Here is a 14,728-nt window from a genome sequence, read left to right as displayed (position 1 = left end):
TGTTGTGCACCTTCACTGATATACCTGAATTTAGTTGCATGCTAACCGTTGTCATGTGATAAAATACCATGGTAAAATTGGGTGTGAACTATGAGAAGCTTTTAGCAGTCAGGATAACTGTGTTGACAACTGCTTGAAGTGCACTATAAATTAATTTAACACACCATTGATAGTGAAGGACATAAGATAAAAATACTTGGAACTGTCAGCTGACTAAGTATTCAGAGCTGTTTTTGAAAATTCTTTAACTCTTATACTTTCTCCTTTAGCACTCTACTACATATCTGTAAAAGATGATTATACAAGGCCATGAATAATCAAAATTAAGATAAACTACCTAGATGTGTGTCTCCATGTAGAACATAACTGACCACATACTTCACTGTTAATACAGTAAATAGGATTAATATGCTTTGTATGTCACATCATATTCATTAAATACGTATTTGTTTCAGGGTTAAAAAATTAAACTGTGTCAAATGTCAATGACGTACAAATAGGCTAGAACTAGGAATCTATTGTAGCAAGGAAGGTGTTAATAAGTTTGGGAGGGATTATTTTAGGTGCCAGAATGTTAAATACAAAATTGAAATCTTTGCGAGATTGAAGAAATGTCCTAAAAAGAGGTGTAGTTCAGTTAAGGTGAGTTCAAGGCTCTACATTTAATGCAAGAATAATCATGAGTTCAGGATGGGAAACAAGTGACAGGGCAACAGTTGTGTAGAATGCAGTCAGTCATGTTTACTCAGTCTGCTATAGCCCTCTATGTTGTGCTTCTGTAGGAAAAAAGAAAACATGTGGATACATTCTCTCTTTAAAATGCGTGAAATAATCCTGTTATTCCAATGAATCACGATAAGACCTCTGCTTGGAGTTGTGTCTGGGTTGGGATGTTGCATTTTGGGAAAATTGCGAACTAATTGGAGAACAAGAGCTGAATAACAAGGAGATCTGTAAAACAAGATCTGAGGCGAGGTGGGAGAGGGATGGTTCAGACTAGGCAAGGGAAGATGTAATAACACCTGGCAGCTATGCAAAAGCTAAAAGAGAAATAAACTGCTATTCCTGTACGTTTAGAACAGGACAAGACATGATGGGATTAAATTGCAGAAAGGAAGACTTAGTTCAGGCATTTGGAAAAGATTTCTGGTAGCAAAGATAAGGAAACATGGGAAATACATCCATGGGTGAGTTGTCAAATTTGTGTTGAAAAGTTTTGAAGACAAGGTTAGATGAGTGCCCATTGGAAACAGGTGCTACAGTTGACTCTGCCTTAAGGCATAGAGGATGAACTAGATGAGTTCTTAAGGGCCCTTCTAGCTCTGTTCTTCTCTGATTCCCTGGTATAAATGTTCTCTAAATGTTTTCATACTGTTCGCTTGTGCTGATCACAAATGTAGGTGCAGCTTACTCTTAAAATGTACCGCTGTGTTGATGTTGCCAGACAGACTAAATGACATGTTTTACACTAAGTACAAGCTTATTCCCAAGAACTGTCCAACCTTTTCCAGCATGCAAACATAAAGAAGAAGCTAGAGCAAACAATTATCTGTATTTCATTTTAAATCCGATCAAACTTGGGTTCATCAGAATTTGAGAGTGGAGTCAAGGAGGGTACTTTATACCCAGTCATCTGGAGGAGAATACAAAGGTAGCTGGGGATGTTGCATGAATTATCTTCAAGAGCTCTAGATTGAAAACATGTGGATGGTGAAAGGCAAAATGTAAACAGTGAACATGAAAGAAATATTAAAACTGGCCTGGGTGTAGCATGACATTTTGACTGCGAGTTCCAGACAGTGAGGATTGCATTAGTCAAACAGGAAATTGGAGGAATTTTTCTTCAGTGTCTCTCTTTCCAGATCCTGGAAATGGAGAAGCGTTATTAGCTAATCATTAGGCTGTGCTGGAACTGGGCTGATAATGAGGAGAAATTTGTCCTGGAGCTGCAGTATTGCTATTCCTAGGAAAGCTGAAGGGACCTGCAAACCATGTGCAGTTTCTGTCCCTAAGCAGTTCTACTTCCCGAAAAAACAGCATGAGCTTCTGCCATTCTCCTTCTGTCCAGTAGGATCACATTTGAATTACCAGCTTGGTCTCTTTTGGAGCTTGAAAGAGGCTTAGCCCAGAGAAAAGGGGTCTTTACCTGCTGGTTGGGCTCATGGATCTCCTAATCAAAGCCAGACATGTCATTTGGAAGTCAACAAAGACAGCGGCATTAGATGAGCTAACGAAGTTGTACCTGGCATGAGCTGTGCAGAGAAGTAGGAGCTTTCAGCTGATTTCTCAAGGATTCCTCAACTGTAGTAGCTTTCTGTTGAACAGAAATTCAGAAAGGTCAAAATAGAATTGTTGTTACTCTTTGCCTATTTTGCCCCCAGAGCTGTATTTGATAGCATTCTTCATCTGGTAAGCAATCTATTGACTGTTGCTCTGTGCAGGTGTTGTGGGTTTCTCTGTAGTGGTCATTAGTGATATACTCAGCAGTACAGTGATTCTAAAATATACCATATTGATATCATGGTGATGTATTCGATATGAATCTTGTGTTCCTGTACTGCTCTGTATCTGCCTTTCCCCTGTTCTGCTTTCTTTTCTTTGATTGTGGGGCAATGCTGCAGGAGGAATGTTCAGAGGGCAAAGACTCTTTGCTTTCTCTGCAGACAGAGTTAGATCAGAGCTGCTACGTGAGACATCGGAGATCCCCTAACCCTCCCTCACTGAAGGCAGTGGGTGAAAGAGCGGCGCTGCAGTGGAGGATCTTCTGGGGAGGAATAATGAGATTAAAACTGCTTCTGCCCTGAAACTTTGCATCATTTGCGTTGAAATCTTTGAAAGAGTCTGCTTACATTTGAAGATAATGAAGTCTGTGATGATTCCTAACAGTGATTGCATCTTTCTCACGATCTCAGGCATGATTTCAGTGGTTCTTTGGGGTGCCGTCATCCTTTGGTCGATCAGAATGATTGTGGTACGTGTGCTCTCACTCACGTGACAGCTTATGACCACACAGCTGTGGGTCTCCCTGCGTCTTGCTTGTATTTTTCTTTATCGTGGACAGTGTGCCATTTAACCATTCTTGATGCCTTTGGCAAGTAGGGTGTTTTTGTATTCAGAGATGTCACTTCAGGACACTCACTTTAGATTATCTGTAGGAATAGGCATCATGAAAGTCATTAGAAGGTTAAAAAGAATCAAAACTCACTGTAGAAAACTCTTAAATATAACGTATTCAAACCCAGTTACAGCAGAGTAAAATCTGTTAACTTTAAAGGCATGATGGAAAACCCATTGCTTTGGTTAGCAAACACTGTCTTTTTCCTACTGTTTGCTTAAAATTTGACACTGGGAAATGTCTGTATGTAAAAAGGCTCAACTAGCTGTAATCCATTTTGCTTTTTCAGATGTGAATACAAAGAATAATACTCATTCTTAGTGATGACTTATACATGTTTTACTAATGTACATCCTGTCTTAAAGTATTTTTTCATTTCTCCTTCTTGTGAATAACTCCATCACTGAAGTATTTAAATTTAAACATCAGTGATTACTGTTGTTATTTTATACCCCAGGGTTCTTAGGGAATCTTTTAATGACTCTCTCGAGATGGCTTTGTTTTATCCTTTGTTTGAGCCTTCAGAACGACTACAATGTAACCTCAGTGTTTTAAGATCTCAGTGGGGACCTGACATTTGGGTAATTGGGGAAAAACGTGGTAGTAGAGATTTCAGAGTTCACCGTTATACTTGGATGTAGGAATGAACATCTGGGGATACAGGGAGATGGCTTGTGGAAGAGGACTCCTGGCAGAGGCTTCCTGGTGAAGAATACAGCTCCTCATGGCACACCTTTGAGGAACCTTTACAACACCCTGGGTGAGCCAAAAAGTACGGGGTTTACAAACAGGAGTGCTTGATGAGTAACTAGAATTACAGTTGCAAAATGAGCTTATAACTAACATTAAATAATCATGTACAGTACCTGAAGCTCAGAAAGCAAATAAAGCTACAAACATCTTTATAGTCCTCTCTCACCATAATTTGCTTTGTTCGTTCCCCAGTCTTGCCAAATGTTATCTGTTGCGTCACACCAAGAAAGTCACTGACTCTGGGGTTATTTCAGGCAAAGGCTGTGTGTGTGTGTGTGCGAGCGCACATGTGCAATATTCCTGACCTTTGAGAATGTCCTGCCAGAATGAGAATCCTTTATAATGAGAATCCAGTTTGTGTCAGCTGTAGCAGTGTTGAGCAGGGAGAGGGGCAGGAATCAAGAAAGCAACTCTAGGGTAAGCTGAACTCCATCTGGAGTTCAGTCTGCTGCCAGTGTAAATCCCTGGGTGCTTGTGCTAAGGCTTTGCAGTGATGTGTCCTGCCGAATAAATGAGATAGTATGGTCTGCGTTATCTTTGAACTCTCTGTACTTCTAATTTGCATTTCTGTGGGTAGTAGGAGTAGGGGCCATCTGCAAGAGGAAGTCACATCTTCTGAACCTTGGTATAGATGGTTGCATGCTGGTATTACAGTAGGAGTTTTCTTTGCATTTCCACCTTGTTTTTCTCTAATGTTCTGAATGCTTATCTTCTGCCAGTAAGAACAAGTTTGAGTTGTATTTTATATAGTTAGCTTGCCCAGAACATGGCTTCAAGTCCAAGTGGAAGAATCACAATTGAGAAGTGGCCACAGGGGAAAAAAAGTTGTCTGACAACTACTTGCCTAATCCTGTGAAAAGAGGGGTTTCTCATATTTGGAAAATTCACCAGCCATGCTGTTTTCAACTTCTTAGGTTAGGTATATGAAAAAGCAATAACAAACTGAAGCATGACAGCAAAACAGGTAAGCAGACATCTGCCAGAGAGACTGCAGGGGCAGGAGGGAATTCTTGGCCTGAATGCTGACTCTCTTGATGCATGGGAGAAGTGAGACTGGCCCTGTCACTGTGATCCATTTCTGACTATTTTCTTTTTTCTGATTTAATTCATGGGTGTTTCAAGAATAAAGTGACAGTGGTGAAGAAATTTCTCAGCTAGGCCTGTGTTTCCTGCTTTGTTGTAAGTGTCTGAGACCATGCAGTTGTGTCCTTTCACAACACGCTTTCTGGTGCAGAATCACACTAAACCAGATTAAGTGAGTAACCTACAGTTGGGAGGTTTATAGTTCATTTTGAGTTGACCAGTGAGTGGACAGTCAGTCCTCCATGAGAGGTGCCAGTGCAACCTCCCCCAACTCCTGTTCTGTATCTTTAAACCTGCACCCAGCAGTCCCAGTTTTTCAGAGGAGTCATAGATAACATCATAGAATAATAAAATGATTTAGGTAGGAAGGGACTTCTGGAGATTATCCTCTCATAATCTCAGAGTAGGACCGACTTCAAGGCTGCATCTAGGTTTTCACGGCCCTTGTCTAGTTGTGTTGTGTCTTTAAGGATGGAGATACCATAACCTTTCTGGGCATCTGTTCTTGTATTTCACTACCCCGTGAATTTTTTTCCCTTAATATCTAATTAGAATTTCCCTAGCTGGAACTTGTATCCACTGCTCTTTATCTTTGTACAAGCTTCACCTTGAGAGCACTGTGGGAAGAGGAACAGTTGGGTGATTGTGTGTGGTTTTTATTTTATTTTTTGAGTGTAAAGATGATAAAAACTGCCAAAGGGCAGCCCTGTCCCTTCCCTTTTGCACTTGGATCTGCTAATTGGTGGTGACGACGTATGTAGTGATGCCAGCAAGGTTTCAATTGCATCCATCACCAGCAGGAGAACATTTACAAGCAAAACATGTAGTGTTTGTTATGTTTTTTTTACTATGATCAAGTCTGTAGCTGCCCAACAAGGTTTATGGAGATGACAAGGTTATTATAGAGTGAGTGATGATAGGCCAACTGCATCCCCAAAAAGCTCATTGTTCCCTTCTGACTGGCTTTCTATATTGTGTATTGTGAAGCTTGTCGGAAGCCAAGAGTGAGAATTCCTCCTAGACCTGTGGTTTCAATCTACATTGAGGTGAGGAAGATGTCTGCTTCTGCCTCCCTTTTCTGATTCTGTCCCTCAAGTGTGGCTTTCCTGTCACAAGACTGACTAATTATGTTGCTTCTTATGAGGTGTATCAGTGTTGTGCGTGGCCCAAGGGAAGATGGAGCCTCTTATTCAGCTGGCTTGCATTTTAAACAAGGTGGACAATGAAGTAGAGACAATCTATATCACGCATCAGAGTGTTTTCTGAGTTACCTTGATGTTAAGAGGCTCAGCTTTATTGCCCTAAATAAATAAGGGAATTTTAAAATGAAGATGGAAATCTGATTTAAATGCTTTTGGGGGACTTAGAAGTATGGTTCAAAGGAACACCTTTAGTCTTCCTAACTCTGGCTCCTGTTACTGTAGAAAGCTGAGGTGTCTGAGAGGACATTACTTGCTTCTGAGAGCTGCCTGAAGATCCTCTGTTGCATGGCTCCATTCATGGATATATTTGATGGTAAAGACTCTCAGATTTGGTGGTAAAGGCTCTCAGAATTGTTTCTGAGAAAAACTGCCCTAGCTGGCATGTCTTCTCAATGTTTCATCTAGCATCTAACATTTAGCACTGGACAAATGCTGACAACGGTGTGTCTAATTCTTGGCACTCTTCCATTTAAGGTTTTAACCCACTCCTGTTTCTCACACAGGAATTCCTTCCTTACAGCTGGATGAAAACTTCTTCTAAGTTTTATTCTTAAACCTGAATGCACTTGGTCCAATCCCCCTCTCAGAAATGGGCTATTATATTAATCCTTTCCCTAGAGGAGTCACCTTCAGTTTAATGTGATGAGTCTGATAGAAAATGAGAGGTTTTAGAAACTGGTTTGTTCTGTATATTAGAAGAGAAGTTTTCTGTTTCATGTAATCGTGCACTGAGCATTGCCAAGCATTTTTATTTTATCAGGTAGTTACTGTTGATTCTGGCAAAATACAGCTGATGAAATGCACGTCTTGGCTTCGAGTGCAGAGGGAGCCCTGCTTAGGAAGTGGGGACTCCTGCAGGATGAGTAACTGATTAGTACTGGATTGCAAGAACCCATAAAATGATTTGATTTTGGTTGGAGAAATAAGAAATAAAATAAGAACCTAGAATGAATTGCAGATGTGCATTGTAGATTTTAAACTGGGAATCCTGAAACCACTTGCCTGGGTTGAACCACATTAAGGGCTTGAGAAACACCAGGTCCATGAGAATCCTGTGCTTATTGGCATTGTGTCCAGAAGCCTCTGTTTTTTAGGCTAGACACCACATTTTCAGTTAGGGACTATTTGGGTTCCAAGCAGATTTTTTTCATTTTGCTTTAAGCTAAATTTTAAAAAAATTGGGGGGGGGGGGGGGGGAGCAGGGAGAAGCAGCCAGCAGTCAGAATATTTTTGGCTTTTGTTTCCTTACCAGCTGTTTTTATTCTCGGAAGCTCATTTCAGCTCCTGGTGTGTTTCTTCAATTTGTAGCTTATGAATTGCAGGAGCGGATGATACGCTGCTGTACGAAGTTGTGCGTGAGAACCGAGCGGTTGTGTGTGAACAGGGACAGTCGAGCAAGTTCTCTGTCATTAATTCCTAGAAAGAAGGAGCTTTTGTGCAAAGGTTGCTAGATGGGATCTCGTGACCCAAGTGTTGGCTGCTTTGGAAATTCTTGATTTGCAAGAAGACTTCAATGACCTTTATCTTGATGTTTTTGCCCGTAAGCAAGCTGCGGGTAATGTCTGGTGCTCTGGAGCCAATTTCCACAAAACACACAGAGCAAAGACTATAAGTGGTCTACATATAGAGATCTTATTTACTTCTTCCTCTTCTCTTTTTAGTTTGAGGGAGCTCCCCAGCTCTGCAAACCCTCATCTCTGGCCGGGGAGCTGGATGCCCTTTCTTGCAGCCTGGTCCCTCTGTAGCTCTGTACTGGCCTGCCAACTCTTGCTCCTTGGGCAATCTCCGGCCACTCCATCATCCCCCTGTCCTCCCCCTTTTCTCTAGGCTGGGGTCCTCTAATGCTTTTGTATTTCCTTTGATCTCTTGGCGCTTAGCTTCAGCAAAGCGGCTGCATCGCTGAGGTGGGGGCTGACATGTTGTCTCTTTGCAGCTACGAACCCAGAAGCTCTGGTTACGTATTTGTGGGGATGCTTCTCATCTCCGCCATGGTTTCACCTTTCTTGCTTGTTCCCTTAACAACCGCTTTTGATCCAGCTCCATAGCAACTAACCTATCATACACCCACACGCTGAGGTATGCATCATCGGCACCGAAAACAATGCAGTTATCTCCTGTTTATTGCTAATGGCATTGATGCTACTCTTCATTTGTCTGGTTTAAGAATCAAAAAGAAAAAAAATTGCCTTCCAACCTCTAATGGTGTGAATGCATGGCCTTGTCAAGTTAAGTCCTTTCTGGATGCATTTACTTTACAGTTTCTTCTCTTCTTTGATCTCAGCCCTGCGTGTTTTCTCTGGAGCTTTGTTTTTTTTAAAGCATGTAGTGCTTTGTCATGAGCTTAATTTTAAGCGCAGTGAGAGTGCTTATGCACTCAAGCTTGTTCACAGATGCTTTTCTGTCTAGGGATTGTTGTGTGGATGAGAAAGTAGGGATTGTGGCTTCATTTTAGCAGAGGATGGCACTGGGCTTTCATTCTGAAGAATTATTTTTGAAGGCATTATTTTTTCTGTCCAATTAATTTATGGTCTGGTATGATAAAAACAAAAGAAAAGATTTAGATTTCAAATGCAAGTAGCCTAAAATGAGGAAATGCCAGAGTTAAGGATGCCTGCACAACACCAACCTACCACAATGTGGGTGTGAATTATGACAGTCTTGAATTACATGATCACATACCATCTTTTTTTCTTTCTCCCCAAAGAACTATTGCCTTTCACAGTACTGAAGATGGATGTGCGCTGGAGTGTGTAGTTAAGAAAGCTCTTGTCTTTTGGGCTCTCCCTCATTTGTTACAGTAACTTGAGGCTGTGAAGGGAACCAAGCAGCGTATTGCAGGGGGGGAAAAAGGAAAGATTTCATTCTTACAAAAGCTTAAGCTCTATTCTTATTTTTTCCATAGAGTTCTCATATAAAAGCAGCTGTCATGAAGCTAAGCACAATGGAGAGCAATTTTTCAGGGTCTGGTTAGATATGTATCATTTAACTATCTCTGAAAGGAAAAAGAGATGGGCCCTGTGGAACAGAGTGAGGAGTAGCGGTGATGGGGGAGAGGGAAGGGCAGAAGGGAAAGGTGATAAAGGAATTATCTGGCTCTTTTCCTACAGGAGAAGTAGCTTAACCCCTGGAAGGTGATTGATGGAGGGAGAAGGAGGTATAAATGGCACACAGTCCCTTCTGCAGTGTTACCTGGAGAAGGTCTTCTGGGCCTAAAAGCTTTCCTAATTTTTCCCGCCATACTGGTTGGGATAGTTTAAAAGATACTTACTTACAAACCTAGAGCAGCTTAGCTATAATGGTACCACTTGTGTAGTCAAGCTAAATGCTTTAAAAAAATAAGGTTTCTGCAATCTCAAGGTGTGTGACTAATGGTAGTGGGAACTTTCCCTCTTCCTCTGTGTGTGCTGAAAAATAAAGATAATACTACCTGTTACACTTCCATTCCCACCTGCTGGCTTCTAGTCTCTGTACTGTTGTCCCTCTTTTGGAGGTGGCGACACTGGAGACGGAAGCCTTTTACAAAACAGTAGTTGTTGTTCCTCTGACTTCATTCCTCACTGAAAACTCCAAATGGACATCTTTGTACTTTCCAGGTAAAATAACATTATATTTTTTTCATCCTAAAACTGGTCCTAACAGCACTCCCATTCCTGTATTGTCAGGCTAGGCGCATGGCAAGTTCAGGAGGGTAGCGCTGAGGATGTACCATCTGGTGAGGCAAGGCATACAGCCTGGTGCTGGTGAAGCCACCGATGTGCTCAGCCAGCAAGCTTCTCCTCTTCATAGACTGGGAAAAGGGGAAACGGAAGAGGTTTGAGGAAGCTCTCTGACTTCTGACTGTGTTTAAAAACCTGCTTAGTCAATGGGAAGGGTTTAAATCAGGCTTTTAGTCCTGAGTTCGTGTGAGATCTGAGCTCTCCTTGCCGAATCCAGTCTTGCCTTGAGATGCAGTGCTGCCAAGTGCTGATGTTGGTTATCTCGCTCTGGGGCTGGAGGCTCTTTTGAACACCTCTGTCTCACTGTGGATATTGCCCCTAGAATTACAGTTAAAATAGCACTGTATCAGTGGCACTGATAATATAGATATTTATTATACTGTATTTTGTGTCATGTTTCTCTATACTTTTAAGCTGAATATTTTTATAAGGCTAAAGAACGAATGAAGAGACAACAGCTTTGGAGAACATTGTACATGTTTGCAGAGTCTTTGGCAAGAGGTTTAATTTGATTGCTTCTAAATCATCATCTCCTCCTCACGCTGGTTTGCTGCGGTTAGATTGTGTTCGTGGTATGCTGTAACTGCTCTATGTAATGTGAAGAACTTTGTTATTTCAAGAGCTGACAATGCTCCAATTTTTTTCAGGGATATTGTACTTCTGAAAAAAGAAAATCCAATAGGGTGGCTTAGTTTAAGTCTTAAAATATGAATATGGATAATTTCTAAATCCTCTTCAGCAGGTCGGTTGCACTGTCTGTCCTAGACCCACAAAATCTCTTTGCTTTATACTGAATGCCACAGTGCTAAAAGAAGGGAGACTTTTTTTGGACGCATCACAGCTTACCATAATCTCTTCTGTATGAAACATGTTCTTGCTGCGGCTCGGGCCTTTCCGAAGAAATCTATGAGCAATTTACTTTTAGTTTCTGTCTTACTAAGCCTGATTATTGGTTTTAGTTATGCGTGGTTTGGGTTTGTGACCTTCGTTAGGGTACCTCGGTGTGAGCTGAGGAAGATTTCTGCTTTTACGTGAAGAGGGTGCAATGGTGTGTGGAAACGCTTGTTCAGTTGGGTGGAACAGCTTCTCCCTCTTGTTCGGTCTTTGGGACGTTCTTCAGCCGAATGCGGCAGTATCACTTGCTGAATTGTTTATTGCCTCCGAAAAGAAAATGATATTTTGGATTTAGTGGATTAAGTCCTGTGCGCGCCTAATACCATCAGGTGTTCGTTGGGGTGAAATGCTTGAAGGATACAGGGATGCTGTTACTACTCCGTCTTTTTGCAGATGGGGAAAGGAAAGGAGCAAAGGGGTGGGGGAAAGGGACTGGGCCAACCTAAATTCTGCGGAAGCTGCCAGCTGCCATCAAGAACTTTTGAACTTGGATTGTTCAGTGTAGCCATGAGGCAGTTGGTCAACATGCATTCGTGACCAAAAGTCTTAAAATTGTCACCACCCAATTTGCAGTTAGTGTATCTGCTTTGCATCTTCAGGAGTTAAATTCCAGCGCGGTGGAGTCAGGGTCCTGATGTAACTTTGGAAAGCAAATGCTGCCAACTTGGAGACCATGACTTCTTGTAATTGGCGGTCCTGCTGCGTTATCCATAACAAATGGACAGTTCAAATGCTTTATGTTTATAGAACTAATTTCCTAATTTAAATGCCTGTTTAAAAGCTCTGGTTTAATGTTTCGTTTCTCAATGACCCTATTGTATTGAGGGATTAAGTTTCAGATCGGAGTATTTCTGGATGTTGCCCCACAGTGCGTTCCAGGGGTGCTGTGCGATCTGAACTGTGGTGAATATGAGAGAATGCAATGAAAAACACTCTTGTTTGCATCCAAATTATGTGAAACAGTGGAGATCAGAAAATGTCAAATGTGTGGCTGAGTAACAATTATTGTGGAAAGTTTTATACATGTGCAGCTTAACCATCATGCTGCAGAATCTGTATGTTATTAATGAAATTAGTTCTTTGTTTTCCAGTTAGTCACTTAGTGGATACTCGCTATATGAGATGAAACATAGAGCATTTAGTGGATGCTATTTTAAATGTGTCTAACAAGTCAGGTTTGATTTCCAGCATTTTAAGTAAGGAGAACTACATAGACATATTTTGCAATGATCTATGCACCTGACTTTAGTTTCTGAATCGTAAGTCCCTATCTGCCTTTAAAACTAGTGGGAAACAGTCATATGTTTTACATCCAGTCAGGGTTTGAGTGACTTGTTTTGGGCAGTGAGAAAGGCAAATAACCACAGGGTTGACCTTTTTGTGTCTTGCAAAGATTTCAGTGGAGTTATGATATGCAAATTAGATGTTTATTGTGCATGTAGCTGTGACCAGTAAAATAATATTTGCTAAAAATAACTTAGTGGCTGTGCAAACTTTTGAAATTGCAGACTATGGAAAATAATGTAGCGTTTTAGAACACATGCATATTTGGAAACAGGTTTATGTTGTAGCTTTTTAAGACCATCACCTCTTGTTTTAATCAGTAGCATGCTTGCTGAAAATAAACCGAACCTCCCAGGGGAGGGGGCAAAAATGTATAGTGTCCCACTTTTCATTAGAATCTCATTAGTTTTGCAGTTATGAGGTATAAATCAAAAAAACACAAGCAAAACCAGCAGTTCCCAAACCATGGTATTGTTTAGATTGCTGCTAGTGTCTCGCTCCTTAGGCTTTATGTAGGTCTGTGACTGGAGTTCAGCAGGGCTCTGCAAGGCTTTTAGGCTTGGTCTGGTACATAGAGATAGCATGAGAAAAATATGTGTTAACTTATGTGTTTAAGAGTCATTTCTGATCCACATAGATTTGAATAGGTGTCAAGTCTGTTCGCCAATGTAGTCTCAGGGTTTTTCCTACAAACTGTATTTGTGCACATACTTGAGCTAAAAAAAAAGATACATTTGTAAGGAATTTCTGCCATGATTGTGAAAAGCATTAAAAAAAAAAAAAGCTTAATTAAAACCTTTTTGTCTTGGATGTGTTTTGCAATGCAGTAATTTTATTTTAGCATAATACGGACGTTGTGAAACAACAGAGATCTGAAAATGGGCATGAAAATAAAGCGAGGTTAAAATGTGTCCCCTTCACACACACGCACAGTCTTTGCAAACTTGTGTTAAACCAGACCATTGCAAAAGCCAGAGTGTGACGTTCGTGACTCGAGCAGCCAGTAAAACTTCCAGGGGCCAAGATGAGGAGGGCACACTTCTTTCTACATAGTAGCTGTAGTGGTATTGGGGAAAAAGTGCCCGGCTGCTGTAGAAAGATTGATTTTATTGCTGAACCTGACTATGGTACTTTGCTCCGAGTCCTCACAAATATCACTCTTCCCACTTCTGTCACATCGCTGCTGTTCTTGGCATCCTTTTCTTCTTGATCCAATACACGTTTTCTGCTGCAGAGGTGAAAATCCCTAAGGATTCACTGCTGTATGTTTATGTACACGTAAGACCTGCTCTGAACCAGGGAGACTTTTCATCTTAAGGCCTTTAGGACAAAGCTAGACTTGTTTCCTTTTTGCTGTCTGCTTAACCATGTCTTTTATTCTAAATATACTAGATAATATTTGCAGCAGTTTACAGAGAAGAAAATGTCTCTGGTTGAACTAAGTTCTATGGGAAAAATCAATTCTACCTTTTCGTATTGCAACAGAAAGATTAGTTGTTTGTGTTTATGTAATACAGAGCATGTGTAATTTTGCAAAGTGGTACCTTCTTTCATCCGAAATTGGAGCTCACTGGGCCCAAACAGATTTAATAGCTGAGATTGGAGGGTGCATGCAAGTCTGTTCAAAATCTATTGTAATTTGGCATGAACTTTGATTTCCTGCCAACCTGAGGATGTAGGTCAGGAAAAACAGGTACTCGTTTCTGCAACAATAATTTGACTGCTTTGGTATAGTTTGCAGAAGTGCTCTGCTTTTTTGAAAAAGATTTGCTTTGATTTATAAATCTTTAAGTTTAGAAAGGGAAATGGGTCTTTCATTGTCTCCAGAAGTGCTTCATTCTTTCCCCAGTATGTGTTGGAAATCTGAATGCTCTTTTACTTGGAGATTGGGGAGAAAGAAAGCGAAATACTAGCCGGTCTGAAATTTTTTACATTTTTTAGAGCAGTACAGACTGCACTAACGAGCATTTTTGAACCCTTCCCTCCAGAGTGCTCTGGGATGCCATGTGGCCTCATTAACTTGGCTAGTCCAGGAACAGATTGAAAGCTGCTGTTTTCATGTATATTGTTTAAAACTTGGCTGCAGTGATGAGGTGGGGAGGGAGCATGAGGGAGGCAAAAAAAAAAACAAAAAAGGGAGAGAGCAGGAAAAAGAGCCTTAAGGCTAATATTGTTAGTTGTTTTGTTAAAGATAGGGAAATTTTTGCAATTCTGCTAGGATAACATCACTTTGGCTTTTCTTTGATATGTTTCATTTGGGATGTCTTCTTTACACTTGCTGAGTTTGACTTGGATAGAGATGAGGAGCTTGTACAGATTGGAGCACGACTCTATAATCTCTCTCTTGGTGGTAGATTAAAAATAAAAATACAGCAGTTTTGCATTTTTCTTCCTGCTGTGGTCGAGATGTGGTACAAAAAGAAACAGACTTTCTATTGTACATACTCTCTCCTGGGTCTCATTCCATCTTGAGCAAAGGCACATCTACGTTATGCCTCATTTAGAGGAGGAGTAGCTTTACGTAGACTAACAACTCATTCAAGGTGGAGTCGAATGAAATCAGGTGGACTGACAGCTCGAAGATATCCAGGTGCTTTTTAGTGGTGCACACTGCTTGACCATCTTGGATTCCTTGTTTATTAGCCTCAGTGAATCTGTGATGGAGCAAATTTGCTTCGTTC

The 14,728-nt window shown here is 40.9% G+C and overlaps 1 protein-coding gene across 18 annotated transcripts in view; it reads left to right on the top strand.

The window, feature by feature from the left end:
• The window catches only part of EXD3 (exonuclease 3'-5' domain containing 3), a 333,234-nt gene that overhangs the window by 34,020 nt on the left and 284,486 nt on the right, over positions 1-14,728 (top strand). Inside the window, exon 3 of one of the 18 annotated variants that reach the window (XM_064523554.1) lies at positions 3,757-3,875. The exons of the other annotated variants lie outside the window; for them this stretch is intronic. The gene's annotated coding sequence lies outside the window, so the exon portion shown is untranslated. The remainder of the gene's footprint in view (positions 1-3,756; positions 3,876-14,728) is intronic. 18 annotated transcript variants of the gene reach the window in all.

This window comes from Dromaius novaehollandiae, chromosome 20 (assembly GCF_036370855.1).
Source record: "Dromaius novaehollandiae isolate bDroNov1 chromosome 20, bDroNov1.hap1, whole genome shotgun sequence".
NCBI classification, from domain to species: Eukaryota; Metazoa; Chordata; class Aves; order Casuariiformes; family Dromaiidae; genus Dromaius; species Dromaius novaehollandiae.
The sequence above is the reverse complement of the archived record's forward strand: the minus strand, read 5'-3'. Positions and strand labels throughout refer to the sequence as shown.